The sequence below is a fragment of the Bidens hawaiensis genome, unplaced genomic scaffold (genome assembly GCF_021521415.1).
Source record: "Bidens hawaiensis isolate Kalapana, Puna unplaced genomic scaffold, B.hawaiensis_p1.1 tig00009076_1, whole genome shotgun sequence".
NCBI lineage: Eukaryota > Viridiplantae > Streptophyta > Magnoliopsida > Asterales > Asteraceae > Bidens > Bidens hawaiensis.
The window spans coordinates 174,638-195,533 of NW_027491666.1; positions in this window are offsets into that span (position 1 = coordinate 174,638).

Here is a 20,896-nt window from a genome sequence, read left to right on the forward strand (position 1 = left end):
AAAAATTATTCATGATATCACATACAATTAATTATATTATTAACCTAAAGTTGTAAAATATTCGCAATGTTGGAATGCATCATGTTTTTTATTTTTATTTTAATGTCTTTTATGTGTAGTAGTGTAGGCAATACGAGTTATGTGTAGGTGAATATTATTTATATGTAGGTGAAAAATAATGAACTAGCAATCTGTGTAGGTGAATATTAGTTATGTGTTGGTGAAAACAAAAGAAACAAAATTTATGTAGGTGAACATAAGTTGTGTTTGTAATACGAGTTACATTTTGATAAAAATAAAAATAACTAACAATTTGTATAATTAAACATAAGCTATATGTAGATTATTGTGTTACTTGTGTACGTGATCAATTAATTACAATTCACCTACATATACATTTATTTTCATATGTAGGTACGTAAAAGAAAATTCAAATAAATCTTATGAAACCATGAATGCAAATAATTTTCTCTCAATTATATTTCATTAAAATTATCCTAGATGATATTTTATGTAAAAGTCAATTTATCTTTTTTAAGATTTGTAACTCTCTACAATATTTAATATGGAGAATTATTGAGGAGTAATTAGTGGAATTAATGTTTTGAACAACTAGAAGATAATCAATGGTTGAGATCAACTTCTCGCACTTCTCGCTATAATATCACTTCTCGCTATATATATAGGATAAGGATCCTAAGAGAACCCTTTGCAAATTGAGAATTTTGAGAACCATTATGGATCAATAAAAACACATTTAAAAAAATCATAAAACAAAAAATAATAAAAATTTTAAAAAAGTAAAAAAATCAAAATCCTTATATTTCATTCCGGTTTCATTAAAAAAAATAAAAAAAAACTTCGTATTATACACATATGTATAATTTTATGTAATCTTTAGTTACGTAATATACACATATGTACAATATCATTTATCTTAAATTATACATACGTGTAAAAAAACATGTAAATGTACATATATGTATATATTATATATATGCGAATATAATTAGCTAAACCGAGTTTTTTTTTTTATTTTATGAAACCGGGATGATAAAATAAAAATTTTGGTTTTTTTACTTTTTTGATTTTTGTGTTTTTTTTTATTTTATGATTTTCTTTGTTTTTGGTTTTTTGTGGTCCAAAATGGTACTTATAGTTCTCAATTTCAAAAAAATTCTTTAATTATCATGATTCTACATACATATATATATATATATATATATTTATATTTATAAAAAAATAGTTGTGTTAGGCTCAATCAAAAATTTTGTTTAAACAATACCCAATAAGTCAGGCCCAAAATCCATAGCATATACAATACTTGATTACATTTTATATATGAGTTATCGAATATATATATTACTTAAGGCCCCATATTTATACTCGCCTTCAGCCTAAAATTTTTTAGTAATTTTCGAAAACGGCCCTAGGTATCGGTATTCGGTATCAAATGTTCATCTCTATATGTTTAGTACCGGCACTCGATAACAAATGTTGATCCCCAGTTTCAACTTCATTTACGTAAGAATTTTGGTTGACCTGAACTATAGATGACGAGAGCAAGTTAATAGATGTGGTAACTTTAATATGTCGACTCATAGTTTGGCATTAACGTTTTTGTCATTAAACTTTATACATACTTAGCATCATCAAAGCCATACAATTAAAACTCAAATTAGCTGCCCGAATATTTGTTGGCTTTTAATTGACCTCGGTCCTGATGTTAAACTAACTACACATGTGTAATTAAACATAATTTGCGTTTTCAATTGTGGTCAATTTAACGTAATTATTATTCACACACATTTTAATCATGTTTACGTAAGTGTTTGAGCTAAATGGCGAAATAGACACAGAATTATGAACCTTTTGGTTTGTGTTTTGAAACGTTATTTTCGCATAAATACTTTTAGCTAGTTTAAAAACTAATTAAAACCTCAAATACATTTGATTATACACATTTGATCATTTAGACTAGTTATATCTCCACCTTAACACTTTTAAGCAAATTTTTGTATATTATATATTATATGTATTAAAAGACAACATCTTCACATGCACGTAATGATTCTTCACATGTAAGTTTTGTTTAAATAGTTATAAAAGGTTCTTAACATGTTATACATTTTGGTTCCTGTTTAATTGTTCTACACGTGTTATCAGACGTGTGTTGTTTTCACCTCCTACCACAGCCACGTATCCCTGACCTTTTGATTCTTCATTATATTTATCACCATGTCTTACATCTCTCTCTCTCTCTATATGGTCGTGATGATGTTTCGCTCATAGGCATGGCAATTTATTTTGCAGCCATGGTGCGGAGCTGGACCTATTTTTTTCGCCTCTTTAGATCAATTTTTGGCTATGATGATGTTTGGTTTTGGACGTAGCAGTGAATATTGCGGCCGGGATACCGATCTAAGCCTTGGGTTTACAATTTAATTTTCGTTTATCGTTTGTGACTATGTCCAATTTGCTTTTAATTGCGCCTTCATATTCTGTTTATGGTTGTGATGATCTTATGTTGCGAATCAGCAACCAAAAGAAACAGCTATTCCTTTACAACCAAAATGTACAACATGTAAAGCACCCAACATGAAGCATTAAGTACATGTTAAGAAGTTGTCTTTCAATATATATATACTGAATGACTAGAAGGAATTGACTTTGACTTGGATTGAACTTTTGGAAGTATGGTGGTTATGTTTGTGATGCCGCCTCTTCAGATCTATTTATGGCTATGATGATATTTGAATTTGGCGTGGCAATGTATATTGTAGCCGTGATACTGACCTGAGCCTCGAGTTGACAGTTTAATACGCTTTTGTTTTGTTTGTATCTTCTTGCGTCATGTAGTTCGCTAAGAAACTGGTTAAATTGTAACTTTATATATACTAATTTTTTTGTAGTGAAGGTTGAGCTGGATTTGATTGTGTTTTTTTGCTTAAAAGAAGTTGTGTTGAATTCATACGTGTCATTTGATTCATACGGATAATTTAGGATTTTTAATGGGTCAAAAGTATCACCTTTACCAGTTTCGCTGGTGTCTGTTGTAGTTGGCGATTGTCGGTGGTCATACTAATCTTCATCCGTGAGTTTTCCGGATATGGACCCAATGGTTTTTTTCGTCGCTAATGAATGTAAACCCCATATTTGTTGGGTGTTCAAGGCAATGATGACGGGCCTCGACTCATCTGAGCCGCAATTTTATTTGATAAGGTTTGAGCTATGATGATGGGTCTCAGCACGTCTGAGCAAACAGTTTTATTCTCTCTTGTCAATACCCAGTGCCGGCCCTATTGCTTTGTTGACCCAAGCAAAGGCTTGAGGCCACATATTTAGTAAGGCCCCCATATTTTTAGAGCTATATATCCATGGTAATTAATAGTTTGCAGATAGTTATAAATTGTGCCATATAAATGTGTTAAACCAAAAGCATGTTACTAACTATTGCACAGTACATATAAAGAATATAGTATATATAAAGAATAGGAACCCAATATACATGAAAAAGATAACATTCAAATACATTAATGGAGAATAATTGATTATAAATCAATACTAAAACTAAATTAAATTTGACTTGAAAAGTTATTTATTTGGAGGAAGAACATTAATAGGTTAGCATTGTTAATTAAACTGAAGACACTTCAAGTCGTAAAAATTTGGCACAATCAATCAATTTACGTGGCACATGGCTATACGAAAATTTCTCTAACGTCTTTAGAATTCCAATCATTAATTTTGGAAATGGCCAATTCTTCATCCTTTCACAGACTGAGAGTGTATTCCTTGCTTTTGCAATTTGCGAACTATATTATGTCTAGCGTGTTTTGGTATTTTTGGAATTGTTCATTGCGATTTGAATTTTGCATTTTTTTTTATTCGGGTTTGCTGATTGTAAAGTGTTTATACTTTATACCAGTCAGTGTTTTTTTGAATTTTGGATTTGCACTTCAATTTGGATTTTCTCAATTAAGATATCACTGGATTTGAGGTTAGTTTACTTATTAGTTTATTATTTTATAACCAATTTTAACACTACAAATTTGCCCTATATTTTCCCAATATACAATATGTTGGAATCAATAAAGCTAGAATGGTAATATTTAAGTAAACATGTTTTTTTATAAACACATGATATAGCTTCAGACAAAATTTTGTAACTTCATCAGCTTCGGTCCCGAGCACAGGTAAAGAAGGAGTGTTTATATGAACTTTTTTCAAAAGGCCCCAATTTGATAGTTGGTTTGAGGCCTCCAAAAACATTGGGCTGCCACTGTCAATACCTTTTGGTGTCTTATTGGGATGGTCATGTGATTGATTTCGGTATCGTAAAACAACTGATAGGAGCCAAGATGGCTATGGGATTTGTATCTTTGAGGTGTTTGCATCATCTTAGTATGTGTGTATACAGATTTAATGAATACTAGAAAAACTAAATTGTGCACTAATGGTCAACACTGATAGTTTTTGTGTGTTCTATTGCAGTTTTGGATTCATTGTTTCATTTTGGCACGCAGTGCTGATTTAAAAGAGTACAACACACTAAAATACAATATTTGGAGTTGCTTCTTTTGAAGGATACAAATAGACACTGAAGGATAGTTTTGTTTGTGTAAAGGTTTTTCCATGTATTGTTTACTAATGAGTTATAGCCTTCGTAAATATGTGGCATACATGTAATGGAACTAAAAAGGGTTTTTTGTCATTGATTTCTCAAGCCACACAGTATGTAGCGGCGTGGTCCGATGGCCTTTTAGTAAGGTCGTCGCCACCATCGTTAGGTCGTGGTGGTGTCCGATTGTCTTTTTTTCGGAAGTGGTGTGTTGGGTTCCATTTTGGAACCGTAGGTGACGGTGCTGTGGCGGCGGCTCGGTCATTGGACTACATGTGACATGTAATTTCTAGAGAAATAAGGGTTGTCTTGCTGTTTCCGGCGGCCATTACCGGCCGTCTATGGCGGCGGAGAGCCAGAATGATGGTTACGGTTTGTCCCTGACGTTGAGTGAGGGTGGGGGGTTTGGGATCTATTCTGTTTGTTTGATTTATGTTGAGTTTGTCAAAGTGTGATTTTGGACCTGTTGTTTGATTTACGCCTAATTGTTGTTGTTGCTTTCAACTTTGTTGCTATTGTTTAGATGGTACCTTAACAAACCGAAAGGTGCTAATTACATTGCAGAAAATATTTGAAAAGATAATTTGTGTCTTTGATGCGATGATTTGTGACTGAGCATTCAGCTTATCGTATTAACAAACTTGGTTTTGGTTTTCATAACAATAGTGGCTATGATGTTGTGTTGAGCCCTATGTTGGAATCGTCTTTCAAGTTTATGCCTAATTTCATCTTCACTTTAATAGAGTGGTTGTTGATGATATAGATGTCTGGATATGTCGTATCATCTTGGCGGGGCATTGATTATGATAATTAATGTAGATCCTACCCTCACGAAGTCACAAGTGATGTCTTACCCTCCCCGGGCATATGAACGTGTGGCTATACCTATGCGTTAACCTTCTTTTATTCGTGGCTAGTGGGCACCATATAAAATTGGACGCAACAACTGCGTTCGTTAACGGTCGCTCATATTTCTCATGGTTGCCCTTTAGCCATAGCTATTGTTTGATTGGCGAGTTGTATATGGTCTTTGACTGTGAAGATATCCAGTTTATTTTCACTGTTTTGTTCGCTGCTTTGACTTCCAACGTAGTTGCTATTGTTTCGAATTCTGTTTTGTGTTTAGGTTTTCGTACCAATTGTTTATGTGGGTTTTAATTTTACTTATATGTCATTCATTTATGCAGGATTTGTCTTGGTCAAGGAGTTATAGCAAGGTTTCATTGAATGGATGCAAAAAATAATAATTTCTGTAAGTGATGTGTTTATATGAACTTTGACTTCAAATATGCATGGAATTCTCGGGACTATTTTTGGGAGAAAAAGACTATTTGCTTCTTGTTTTTCTCTGATTATCCCATTATGATTTAAGGCATCATATGGTGTGATTGATACTAAGCAATTTGATTATCATACGAGTTTAACTTCAAGACCAAAAACATTAGATCGTATACTTAAGTATTTCATATAGATGAAACAATAAGACATGTATTTCAGACCGAAGTATATTACATTATACTTTTAGGTTTTGTATGGATGGTCTTAAATTTACTTTCTAATTACTGAAGTCAACGATGTATGAAGTTGCATGCATATGTTGCCTTTTATTTTTAGTAAATAGTCATGTCTTTATAGTTTTTGTACACATGTTTTTAGTATTTATGCTGGCATGTGCATGGTTGATACCAAACAATTTGATTAATTGTCCTGTTGGGTTATGGGTCAAAAGCGTAGATGTGGATTTACAAACTTTGATTGGCTTGGGTGGATATAAATTGTTTAATATTTATCGTCTATTTTTAATTTATGTAGCACATATGAACATGACCCACTGATTGCAGATCAACTTGACTCAAAAAGTCGCGGAAATTTTTGTTCAGAAGATTATCTCGATCACTCCAGGTAACTATATCAACTTAAAAAATTTACAGCCACTTGCTACATACACAACAACTAAACCATATCTCAAATCCAAAAAAATCACAGGTAGACTGAAGTCAGTGAAATATGCATAGAAGTCGCTACTTCTCTTCGGAATATCGAATATCCAGCATGACACTTTTTGCAACTTGATGTAGACAAAGACTTCCATGTTAGCATATATTTTTTAAAAACAAAACTCATTATCAGCTTATGTAATTAATAGTTTTGTAGTTACCAAAAGTTCAAAACTGGGCTAAAACAACATTTGAATTTTGTAATGCTCTTCTAGGATCCTGCCAATAAGCAAATGATGCTATGTACACTTGGTTCAATTGTTAAAAAAAATTGTTCAATTAACCTCTTATATAAGTTACCTAAAATAACTTGAACTCAGCCTTTGTTTTGTATAGTTGATTTAAATTTAATTCATTTGTGTTATGATGGTTTGAAATTGAACTTTGAATTACTTTTGTCATTTTTTAGAGTCTTGATGATTAAAATCGAGAAGTTTTTATTGAATCGATCACCAAGGTTTGAACTTCGCCTATGTTTTCGTTGCGGGGGGTCGAAATACTAGTTAAAGTTAATTTTCAAGAAGAATCACAAATCTCATTCTTTAAACAATCCTTTTGATCTTTTAGTAGTAATACTTGTTACATTCTGATTCAAACTAATTTTTATATAAAATCCAATTTGATCAAAGTTAGTCAAATTCTCCAATAACTCACATAGCCACGATTTGATTCAAGCTATCAAAACAAACATTCAGTTACAACTCTTTACAACAAGTATGATATTTTAACAACATTAAACACTTAAAGTATCTTACTTTTGGAATTTGGGTTCAAAGGGCATAGCTCATCAAAGCCCTAATATTCCACTTTCATGATTTCACCATCAATGTGTTTTATGGATTTCTAATTAATCATCAATGCAACATGTTTAAGTTAGAAACCATCATATTAAGCATAAATTTCTAGAGAATCAACTTTAACTAATGAAATGGCTATCTTGAAATCAAATGATGGAATAGGATTAACAAAGCTTACCAAACCGATAATCAAGTTTCTAATCACACTAGTGAGTTGGATTGATGAATTAGAACTTATTTTTCACCATTCTTTCCCATCTATCATCATGGATTCATGGTCACAATCTGTCCAAACTTCTTAATTACACGTTAACCCTAAAACCCACACATTTTGACATTTCATTCTTAAATTAACTAGACAATATGATGATGGATAATTGGATGTTGACGCATCACCAAGGAATAATTATCATCAGAATTTAATTTTCTATACTTAACATATTGAAAATTTGGGATGTCACAGCTCTCCATCACTAAACTAAGGTTTCGTCCCAAACATCATTACCCCATCATGGGGAAAGAACATTAATTCATCCTCTCATCGTTCGAATCCTACATGGCATTGATTAACAATATTATTCATTTTCATAAACACGCCCTCATCCGCTAAACTCCTTCATAATTTGAGCATGTGGAAATATATGTATTCTACTGAGTTCATCTAGCAACTCAAGGCCGAAAGTGTCACATATTTCAAATTAAATTTATTATCATATATGGACCTATTAAGTATGGTCACATCATGCTTTATTTTATAAATTATGTTATAACTTTTAAAGAGGAACACAATTAATATAAAATAAATCGTTTCCATTGGTTAAAAGAAGGTCATGGCCATATCTTTTTCGACCTTTAGATGATCTCACAATCTATCTTTATCATTACCATTTTAAAATTTATACACTTCTTATCTTTCTACAATTGTAGTGAGCACCATATACTTTGTTTTTCCTAGCCAAATCTTTTGGCAATTATTCCTTGAACAAAACCAAGGCAAATGTGGCTACAAAAAAAGCGCAAACAATGGTGAAGACACAAGGAAAACACCACTTAATAGTCCAAGTTACAACCCTTTTTTGCACAATGTACATCTCAACATGAAGTATAAAACCAACGAACAGGTGACTAAAACCAGCAAATGCCACAACTTCATTAAAGTAAAGAAATAACATCCCTAACGATGTTGTTAAAAGGACATATGATGTTCTAAAACACAACTGCAAAGGATTCATCTTAATCTTTCATATGTGAAAATCTATTATGAATTCACTTTCCGGGTAACCTTTTAGCGTATGATATTCCCACAGCACGTATAGTGTCTAACCAAATATCAGACAACAAAATGGTACAAAATTTCATCATCCGTGACACTCCCATGATATGAGGTGTCTATTTCGACTCATTTACCAATTACATGAGAATTTTCTGGTTAATTTGAATAAAAAGTTTAGATTAAAATGAAAAAGGAGGTCAAAATATCAGAGAGGCAGGGGTGTTGCACCAGCAAACTTATATTAGAACTTAAGAACTTATAAAAAACTTAAGAATTCTTGTAAAAGAAGTCAAGAACTCAAAAGAGAACTACAGAGAAGATATAAGGAAAAAGTTTTTATTTCTTTTAAGGGATGGTTTACAAGTGAGGGGAAGCCTTCCTTTTATAGCCAAGGAATAGCTAACTAACCTCATAAAAAGACATAAGGCCCATACATAAGACATAAGGCCCATACGTATGACATAAGGCATGGCATAAGTCCCATACCCATGGACTAAACCTTACCTAACCACTTTAAGAGTGATTAGACTTATTAAACACACTTATAAAACATAATTAAGAAAATATTATACAAGACACATGATTAGTTATTACTTCTTCCATGGATTAAGACTCGGTCATTCATTTTCCAATTGTTCCAATCGAGCGAGGTTTTTGTGGTCCTGGTAAGAGGTTTTGTGCTTGGAGGTTTTCCATAATATTTGTTTTTTTTTTTTTTTTGGGGGGGGGGGGTGCTCCAAAAATTGACCGAAACTTGAGGGTTGCTTCTTTCTGTTCGTTCTTTTCTATCTGGATTTCCCGGGATCTTGTTTAAGTCTATCATCCAACAATTTCCATCTTTTTCATTCGAGATTCCTTTAAAAACCTTTTCTTCAAAGTGATCGTTGATGGCTCTTTCCGAATCATTTACACATGGATGGTTTGCTGGCCATAAATCATATCCCCTCAGGACCGCATCACTGAGTTTGTTAGGATCGATGTTGTTTGTTAAGGCCATTTCTTTTCGGATTTGTAACCAAGCTTCAGGGTAATTTGCTTTAAAAAACCGGCTTGCTGGATTCATGTTTGACTAGGAATGGATGAACGTAGCAGGGCTGTAAACTCCTTTCTGACCTTTTTGTGGAGTGGGTTTCTTGAAGCGAGCAATTAGATATTTTTTTGGTGTTGAACTTATTACTTGTATCCATTTCTCAAGAGGGAGAAACCATTCTAACATTTTTAAAGTGAATTTTTGATTTCAGGTAGCTCCTTTTCTTCGAGGAAATATGCAGCCAACTTTGAGGTGCTGAAAGACACAGCTACAGTGAATGTTTCGAATAGACACCTGAAAAACAGAGTGTTTCTTTTGTCAACGCGGATGGATTGCCTATATGGAACACATGAAGGAAAGGGAAATCAGGGTGAAAATTTTCTCCTTTTGAGAACTGCCTGTACTTCTTCAAAATGATTGTCATTAGGTTTTGTAGTTGAGGCTGGATGGGTTCACCAGGTTGTGAGTATTGATGATTTCAACGACTTCGTTCAGAAGATGTTTTGGATTGTTGTTAGGGTCTTGGTTGAGGGGTTTGGAGGTACCGAGATGTGCCATTGTAAAGATTGTGGGTAAGATTTGATGATGCGTAACCATGTTGGCCTCCTGGTATTTATAGACTTTTGGCCTTGACAGGAAATCCGCAAGGATATTATTCTTTCCTTTGATATGCTTAACAGTGAAAGAATATTATGAGAACCAGTTAGCCCAACGTAACAACTGTGCTTCTGGGAGAGCTTTTTTTCTTGAACTGTAGCATGTTCGGAAAGGACGACATGTCCATTTCAATAAAAAAGTTGTGACCGATAAGATGGAACTGGAACTTCTCGATTCCTCTTTTTACCGCCAAAATTTCTTTGTAAGTGGAGTGGTAATGCTTTTCTGACACACTAAACGTGCCGCTTTTGTATCCACATACTGACATGACACCTTTGTCGTCTTCTGCAATTAAGACTGCTGCCCATTACTTATCACTAGCATCAATCTGAAGGATTCTTTTGTCTGTTGGTGTGGGAATCTTTAAAGGTGGCATCACATCTGCCAGCCTTTATATTTCTATTACCGCTTGTGTTTGCTTTTCAGTCTACTGAGGAGGATTCTTTTTTAACATGGGGAACATGTGTACTGTTTGGCTTGACAGCTTTGGCAGAGATTCCGCCATATAGTTAACTAGACCAAGAAACTGTTGAATCTCCTTTTGTGACGTCAGTTTATCTGGAAAACGTTTGAGTTCTTGGGCTATGTGTGGCTGGTGCTGGAACTTTCCGTCGGTGATTTTCATTCCAAGGAAGTCAATTTCTTTGACACCAATTTCCATTTTCTTTCCAGATAGCATTATCCCATATTGTTGGACTATTGAGTGAATTTTTTTAAGTAATTCTATATGGGATTCTTCATATTTGGAGAACAGAAGTATATCATCAATGTATACCAGGGTGTTACTTAAGATAGGCCCAAAGATAGTTACCATTTCTTTTTGAAAAGTATATGGAGCTATTTTTAGCCCGAATGACATTACATTCCATTAATAGTGATGATCTGGAATGCAAAAGGCTGTTTTTGTCCTGTCTTCTGGCTTGATTCCCAGTTGCCAGAATCCTACTTTGAGATCAAATTTTGATAGCACCTTTGCATTTATTAAGGATTAAAACATGGATTTTTTCTGTGGGAGTGGAAACTTGTCATCCGCAAAAAAGTGATTCAAAGGTTGATAATTTATGACCAGCCTTAATTTTTCACGAACTTATTCGCTACGCTTATTAACATAGAAGGCTTCACAGGCCCACTGGGATTTTGTAGGTTCTATTAAACCTTGTTTGACCAGTTCTGAACACTATTCCGTGGCAAGTTTGTAATGATTCGGGTTCATGCCTGGGTGGCTTGCTTTTGTTGGGTTTATATCCTCATTCTGCTTGAATGGCAAAGACATAAAAAATGAAGGATTAAGCCACAATGGTGAGTTGTGTTTGGTTAGGAATTCAGTGTGATTTGCGGCACATGAGGTTTTGATAATTTTGCATTTGAGTGCTTCTATGGGATGAGGTGAGGGTGTATTCATGTGGAGATGATGGATTGTTGTATATGGGTTAACATATTTTTTCCACTTGAGTCCATTGTAACCGAAAAACCGCATTTCTGGCAATTGGAAAATTATATCCCAACCCAGAAGAAGGTCCTTTCCATGGAGGCTAGATCCCAAAAACCTATGTCTTATAACACACGTGGGAAATAGTCTAATGTAGATAGGATTGCTGATTTTGTCAATAGAAAAGGTTTGATCATTGGCAGTAAGGAAAAACTGTTTATGAAGGCGCCAATAACTGGGAGGTAGGATGCTTGGATTCAAAACTGATACGTGTGAACCGAAGTCTATTAATGCAATTACTGGGATAGGCTTTGCATAGTGGTTAATCAGTAAGTTGAACTTAACTAGAGGGTCTGTAATAGAAGGATCTGGAGATGTATCTCTAGTTCTTGCCATAAACAACGGGCGAATATCGCTGCTTATGCTGAATGCATCTGAGTTATTCGTGTTTGTTTCATCATCTGAATCAGAATAGCAGATTGAACATACTGCCTTATCCCCTGGTTCATCGTCAAGAGAGTATAATGACTCTAAATTTGAGACATCAATCTGTTCCACTTGGTTGATCGTCTGGAGCAAGGCCTGGGTCTTCTTTTTGTATTTGCAATCTTTTGCAAAATGGCCTTAATTCTGGTTGCAAATGTAGCACATGTCAGTGCTTTTTCCCCCGATAGGATTTTCTTCTGAGAAACTTCCACTTCTTATTTTGAAATTTTTGATTTGGAGAATCGTGTTTAACACATTTCTTCGGGAAGTGGGACCTCTTTGAATAGCTGCAAGATGACTCATCTTTGCATTTGATCTTAAGGTGGTTGTCGTTGCATGCTGAGCCAAGACGACTGCTGGTGTTTTCATAATCACTTGGGAACCTCTTTTGATTACAAAGCTTAGCGAGAGCATTTGTAACAAGCTGATACAGCTCTCCTAGTGATGCCTGTGCGTAGGGATGAGATCGGGACCGTACCGGTACCGACCAGTCCCGGTCCCGAAAATCCCTGTCCCGAAATTCACGAATTCTTGGTACCGGTACCGATACGGGACCGGGATGAAGGTAAAAATTCGGGAAATACCGGTCCCGTCCCGTACCGTACTGGTATCGAAAATTAAAACTTTGGTACCGATTGGGTACCGACGGTACCAAATCGGTACAGATTTCGGTACCGGTACCGGTTCGGTACCATTACCAACCGGTACCAGTACCGATTTCGCTCATCCCTACCTGTGCGCATGTTAAGTTCCTGCTTTCTAGTGTCCTGAAAGCTTCATTAAGAGTGATTCTATAAGGACTGTAGAAAGATCTGCTTGAGATTTGCGTCATCTACGCCAGACAGTAAAACCGTTCTGACATACGGTTGTAATGTGTCTCAAGATCTTTCAGGAGGAACGAGCAACACTTCATTTTCAAGAATTCATCATGTGCATGGATTTTATGATCAAGTGGGCTTCCAATGAATTCATTATGGATGACATGGATAAGTTCTTCTGGTGATCGGAGCTGTTGTAGTTGTAGACTTGTATGTGTCTGTATTCATCAAGACTTAAGTACCAATCTCTAAGTCTTCCTTGCCACCTAGCCAAGAATCTCTTGATGACGACATCGATTTCGTAATACTGTAGTTCTGCAGCATACCAAGTATGCATTTCTACAGTTCTTTCACGCCATTGTGACGGGGGAATGTCGTCAAAGGTGAACTTTATGTTTGAGTTCGATCGTGGGACATTTGGCTTGTTATGGGTTTCTGAATGTGAAGTTGCATCTTCGACGTCTGAATCGATATCATTCCTGACAGTAGTATCCTATTCATTCATAAACAGGTGTTCGAATGCTTCACTCAGGTCGGTTATCTCTTCATCTTCTGACTTGTCAGATTCTTCATCTAAAGTGACGGCCATGTTTGAGGCAATACAAGGTAGAACCCTTGGAGAGGCTTCAGTGGCCAGTTGGTGTAGAGTTGGTGTAGCAGGGTTGTGATGGGATCTTCCTTTGGAATCGGCAGATCAACCGGGGCAACTGATGAAGCCATCATCATGTTATCATCATATGTATGCTTTTTGGATGGTTCCTTAGACTTTGAGGACGAGGGGTTGCTAGAAGAGGCACCTGTGGTTCTGGGTGAAGATCTTATTTGTGGCCTGCTTCTTTGGTTGGACCATAGGCTTAACGATTGTGAGGACTGTGTAGCTGGAGCCCTGGCTAAAGGTTCTGGCCTGCTTCTTGTTTGTGAAAATGCCTCACCCAACTGAAATTTTAGTATTATTAGACTATCTGTAGTGGTTTAACTAAAAAGGACAGCCCCGGAATTTTCTCTTATTTGACTCTGGTGAACTGTGCTAATCTATTGTAAAGAGGAGGAGATGATGAAGATAACATAATATAAATGTTTAAAGGAAATGTCTTTGGACTAAACATATTTAATTATATATTTCTTATGTGGTCTAGTAAATTGTATCATATAATCTGGGTCGTTTTCGAGCGGCGACATTAAAGAGAGGGTGATCGATGTTGATGTTAGCCATAATTTGGTTTGGTCCGGTCCATCGAGCCTATGGTGGATCGGTATCTTGGAGACCAAGTCGAGCACATGATTTGGGCTACAAGTTATTTATTAATTATTATTTAGATTTGTGTAACATCCCGAAATTTGAAAGGTAATATTAATTATATTACTTATTAATAGATGGGAAGTTTACTCGGGTTATCAGGAAATAAATAAAAGAAAGTTATGTTTAGTTATTTAATGTCGAGTAAGGAACGGGTCTTGGGCTTAGTTATTTTATGAACTCGGCCTGTCTCGACCCGTAGGAAGCCAACCCGAGCCTAACCAAACCCGTAGTATATAAACGAAAGTTCTTGACACTTCCACCATTTTCACCATCTTCCTTCACTTACACCCACCCAAACACTCTCATTTCTAGAGAGAGAAGCTAGAGAGAGAAAGTTCTCAAATCACAAATCCGAGTCCACAATCTTGTTCCTAATCGTTTTTGGTAAGTCCCTCTTGAAAATCATCCGTTTTCATAACCATTTTCGACCTCAAATCGAGCAAAAACTCCCATTTTCGTAACTTGAGTTTTCGGGTCAAAAACCGCCTTGTTTTGGTGTCAAAATGCAAGCTTGTGTGTTTAAAAGTACAAGGAATCGATAGCCCTTTCAATCCCGAGCATTTCCATGTCAAAAACGTCGATTTTGGGTCAAAAATCTGGAAAATCTGGAAAACCCGTGGGTTTCTCCGTCGCCAGCTTGAAGGAGTCGAACCAGACTCATTCGATCGAACCAGTCGATCGAATCAGTCCATTCGATCGAATGCGTAGATCGAACAAGTCCAGTCGACCGAATAGGGAAGCAACCGAATGGTCTCCAACTCATTCGATCGAATGAGTTTTGTATTCGATCGAATGAGTGTTGTATTCGATCGAACGTGTTCCTATTCGATCGAACGTGTTCCTGTTTGATCGAACGTGTTGTATTCGATCGAACGTGTTGTATTCGATCGAACGTGTTCCTATTCGATCGAACGTGTTCCTATTCGATCGAATCAAGCCAGAACCAAGTTGTTTCCAAGTTCGCCTAAGGTTTAACTTCGCCTGAAGCGAAGTTCGTTTTTTAAAATGAATTAAAAACCTAATGGGAAATGTGTTAAGGCAGTTATTGAAAACGGGTAGTAGTAGTTAATTGATATGTGTAAATATTATACAGTTAGCCGAGCCCAGTTAAAGAAAGGAATTACAATCAACGGAGAACGTAACCGTATTCAGGTGAGTTTCTAGCCCCCTTATGTGTTATGTTTTCGGGGCTGTGTGCATACTCAATATGTTGTTAATACGCTTATCCTAAGAGATAAGTGTATGCCTTATGTGAATGATATGATATGTATGAATGATTGCTTGATGTTACGTGAACGATCTTCGGATATTGCACGTACTGTCAGGTTGTAACGCTATGTGTAAGGTAAGTATGATATGTATGTTTACGTGTATGAACGTGATAAAGATAATAAAAGAAAGAAATGATAATGTATGGTTGTATGGTAACGAAGAGGGAATCGAACCCTACTAATATTCGAGAACTAGGGAACCGAACCCTACTAATGTTCGAGGAAAGAGGGTACCGAGCCCTAATAATACTCGAGGAAAGAGGGTACCGAGCCCTAATAATACTCGAGGAAGGAGGGTACCGAGCCCTAATAATACTCGAGGAAGGAGGGTACCGAGCCCTAATAATACTCGAGGAAAGAGGGTACCGAGCCCTAATAATACTCGAGGAAGGAGGGTACCGAGCCCTAATAATACTCGAGGAATGTAGGGCGTAATGCTCTTTATAACATAAGATATGAAAGTAAGTTAATACAAAAGAAAGTAAGAAAGTATGAAAGTAAGAAAGTATGAAAGTATAAAAGTATGAATGAAAGGATGAATATATTGTTATGTGAATGGTATGATTATGTGATTATCTAGAACTCACTCAGCGTAGCTGACTTTTAGTATGCACGCAGGTGAGTAGAATGAGGCAGCTCGCTTGAGGGGACACATGGCACTGAACGAGAGTCTGGCATCTGAAGACTTGTGATGTGTTAACTTTAATGCTTTAATGTGAAAGACAATGAATGTTTTGAGACCAATTATGAATTATGTAATGTTTTATGAAAGTTTTACATTCCGCGTAAATGTTTTAAATAACTCTGATATTTAGAACTGTGTTTATGAGTAAATCCAACACGAAAGTAGGGTTACCGGTAACGGGGCCTTACAATTTGTTTTTGCCAATTAGTATTTGAATATGATTATGGTATATGTATTCTAGTCTAGTTGGGTTTTGAAATCTAAATTAGTATATATACCCGATCTTGTGGGTTATATCAGATGCATTGTAATTTTTCGAGCTAATGAAAGTTACAATGATCTAAATTCATTTTGTGTTTTCGATTCTGGTTACCAAACTTCAATTGGTATCAGAGCTCGGTTTAAACACTAGTTCTTTTAATTAATCTGAAGATCTTCGACTTTTTAGAATTCAGATTAATTGTGGTGGCGGTGGAAGACTTTCTGTTGGATTTATAAAACACCAAGTATACTTTTGTACTTTTGTGGTTGAAGACCTGACGCCAACAACAATCAATCACCTACCACAAGATTTTTTTAAAAGCACTAAGTAATTGTTTTTCTTGGATAAAACAATTAATCTGGTATCACCAATTGCTGTTCAAGAACGACCAGTAGCAAGCAATACATTTCATCATCGATTTTTTTTTGTTTTAAAAGATCGATCCTAGATTTTTGCAAACCTACAATTGACGAAGAAGAGGAGTCATGGGTGATTCTTCAAACCGCACGGGAGGTTCTTCAATTCCTTTACTATGTCCGATGCTCACGAAGAACAACTACACCACGTGGGCTCTTCGAATCAAAGCCGTGTTTCGAAGCCATGATTTGTGGGATTTTGTTGAGCCGAGATCAGTAGCTGCAGTAGATGAAAAGAAGAACAGTGTTGCGATTGCATATTTGTTTCAATCCATACCGGAAGAACAAATCCAACAAGTTGGCCAATACGAGTTCGCTTGGGAAATTTGGAATGCGATCAAGACCCGCTATGTTGGCGAAGAGAGGGTTAAGGAGGCTCATCTAAATACCTTAATTACTGAATTTGAAACCATGAGGATGAAAGACACCGATACTATTGATGACTTTTCCGGGAGACTATCCGGTATAGCCTCAAAGTTCGCCTCGCTCGGTTCGGCACTCGATGAACAAAGGCTAGTAAGAAAATTTTTTACAAGCATGCCTAAGCGTGTTTTATAAGCGTTGTTTTCTCATTAGAACAAGTTATTGACTTGAAAACCATAAAGTATGAAGAAGCGGTATGTAGATTAAAAGCCTACGAGGACCGTGTGAAAAGTGTCGATGATATGGATGATAATCATGGTAAGCTCTTGTTTAATAAATCTTCCTCTCCGAGCAACTCCAAGGGTGGGAAAAAAGGGAAAGGAAAACGACATCAAGAGCAATCCCGAGACAAATCGAAAGGCAAATACAACCGGAACAAAGAAGGTGATTCGGGTATGAAAAAGGATTATTCGGGCGTTCGATGTTTTCGGTGTGACGAGATGGGTCACTTCGCTTCGGCATGCCCGGAACGAAGAGGAAAACGAGTTGGAGCAAAACGACCCGAATTAACCTAACCGAAGCAAACGGACAAGCAACTAAGGAAGTTTTGATGAAGATAAGTATTAATGAATAAGTTTTTTTGAACGAAGAAAACGTGCATCCGAAGCGGAACGAGTTGGAACCGAAGGAGGATGGTGTTTGGTACCTCGATAATGGGGCGAGCAATCATATGACGGATACGAAATCTTACTTTTCTGATTTAGATGAAACGGTTGCTGGACAGGTTTGTATCGGTGATAGTTCGTGTGTGGACATAAAGGGAAAATGGTCGATAACTACTATTTGTGATGATGGTGTTGAGAGGGTAATCACTAACGTTTATTTTATTCCAAGTTTAACGAGCAATATTTTAAGCTTGGGACAAGCAAACCAAAAACGGGTGCAAGGTGATTATGGAAGATGACCAACTTTTAGTGCTTGATAAATCGAGAAAGGTAATAATGAAGTCGGTTAGATCAAGGAATTGGCTGTATAAGGTGCGACTTCGGGTTGGAACACCGGTATGTTTATTATCAAACATTGAAGATCCGGGTTGGTTATGGCACGCGCGTTTAGGCCATCTGAATTTCGAGTCAATGAAACTTCTAACAACCAAGGATATGGTACGTGGTGTTCCTTCATTTATTGCTTATACTAATCCGTGTGATAGTTGTTTGGTAGGTAAGCAAACCCGAAAACCGTTTCCCGATCAAACACGTTTTCGAGCCAAGAAACCACTTGATTTGATTCATGGCGATTTATGTGGTCCAGTTTCACCGAGTACACCGTCGAGTAAGAAATTTATTTTTCTTATTGTTGATGATCACACGAGGTTCATGTGAGGATTTTTGTTAAAATCAAAAGACGAAGCTTTTTTATTTCAAAAAATATAAAAGTTTGGTGGAAGGTGAAAGTGGGTACAAAATTGGAATTTTTCGAACCGACAACGGAGGAGAATTCACGTCTTGTGAGTTCTCAAAATTTTTCACATGTGAAGGAATCACACGACATTATTCCACCCCATACACACCCCAAAAAAATGGTGTGGTGGAGCGGAGAAATCGAACCGTGATTGACACAATTAGAAGAATGCTCCATGTCACAAAAGTTCCAAAACGGTTTTGGGGAGAAGCGGCGAGACATGCTATTTATATCCTAAACCGAGTACCGACGAAATCACTACCGGAGATTATAAAGGTGTAAACCCGAATCTTGATCATTTAGGGGTTTTCGGGTGTGTCGGTTATGTGAAAACACCTCCAACTACTTCGGTTAAAAAGGTTGACGACCGAAGTACCCCTATGGTTTATCTCGGTACCGAACCCGGGAAAAAGGCATACCGGATGTACGATCCGGTTAGACATCAAATTCATGTCTCTCGAGATGTTATTTTTATGAGAAACAAGGTTGGGATTGGTCTAAAAGTGGTGAAAACTCGGCTGAAAATTTGGTAGTTAATCTGGAACAAGTTGGTAACGTTATAAACTTGTATGACCAAAATACCCCTAGTCAAAACAGCCCGAACAACACCCAAAACAGCCCAAACAGCACTGATTTCAGCCCAAACAGCACCCAAAACAGCCCAAACAGCACCCAATTCAGCCCAAACAGCACCGAAATCAGCCCGAACAACATCAATTCAACAAACCAGCAGCCCGTTTCAGCAGTTTCAGCAAACTACGTGCATCAGCAGCCCGTTTCGACTAATTTACATGCTGACCCAGGTCCATCTACCCCAAGACGGTCGAACCGAACCTCAATTTTACCTAAAAATTTGAATGATTATGTGTTAAATGTTGAGTTTCCATACGGGGAAGAAAGGGATGAAGGGTTTGAAGATGAAGAATTATTTTTGACTCAAGAAGGTGAACCGACGAGTTATGTTGAGTCACCCGGAGTAAAAGAATGGGATAATGCAATGAACGAGGAGATTGCATCTATTGAACGAAACAAGACGTGGGTACTTGTTGACAAGCCAAACGGGTTTAAAGCGATCGGGTTGAAGTGGGTTTATAAAATTAAAAAGGATGCTATGGGTAGAATAGTAAAATACAAAGCACGGCTTGTGGCGAAGGGTTATGTTCAGAAATGGTGTGGATTTCAATGAAGTTTTTGCTCCCGTTACTCGAATTGAAACGGTTAGATTATTACTCGCCTTAGCCGCCCGAGAGGGGTGGGAAGTACATCACTTGGATGTGAAGTCGGCGTTCTTACATGGTGAGCTTTACGAGATCGTGTATGTTAGTCAACCGGAAGGTTTCGAGAAGAAAGGAAGTGAAAATAAAGTTTATTTATTAAAGAAGGCCCTTTACGGGTTAAAGCAAGCACCACGGGCTTGGAATGTGAAACTCGAGTGTTGCAATCACTTGGTTTTTACCAATGTCAACGAGAAAAGGCGGTGTATCAAAAATATATAGAGAATGATATATTAATAATATGTGTGTATGTTGATGATTTACTTGTCACGGGTTCAAGTAAGGAAGAAATTCTTAAGTTCAAGAAACAAATGGAGGAACAATTCGAGATGAGCAATTTGGGTTTATTGTCATTCTATCTCGGAATAGAAGTCTCACAATCCGAAACCAGGATCGAGATCATGCAAGAAGCCTATGCCAAGAAGATCTTGAAAGAAACAAATATGGAGATTTATAATCCTACCAAGTGTCCACTTGAACCGAGCACGAGGCTTTCAAAAGTCGAGAAGGGGAAACCCGTTGATGCTACAGTCTACCGAAGAAAATCGGGTGTTTGAGGTATTTGTTACATACGAGACCGGATTTGAGTTTTTCTGTTGGGATAGCGAGTCGGTATATGCAAGAGCCAAAGGAATCTCACATGGATGCGATTAAGCATATTCTTCGGTATGTTAAAAGAACCGTGTCTTACGGTTTAAAATATTCGAGGGGTGGAAGTCGTCACCTTTACGGGTATTCCGATAGTAGCCACGGAGT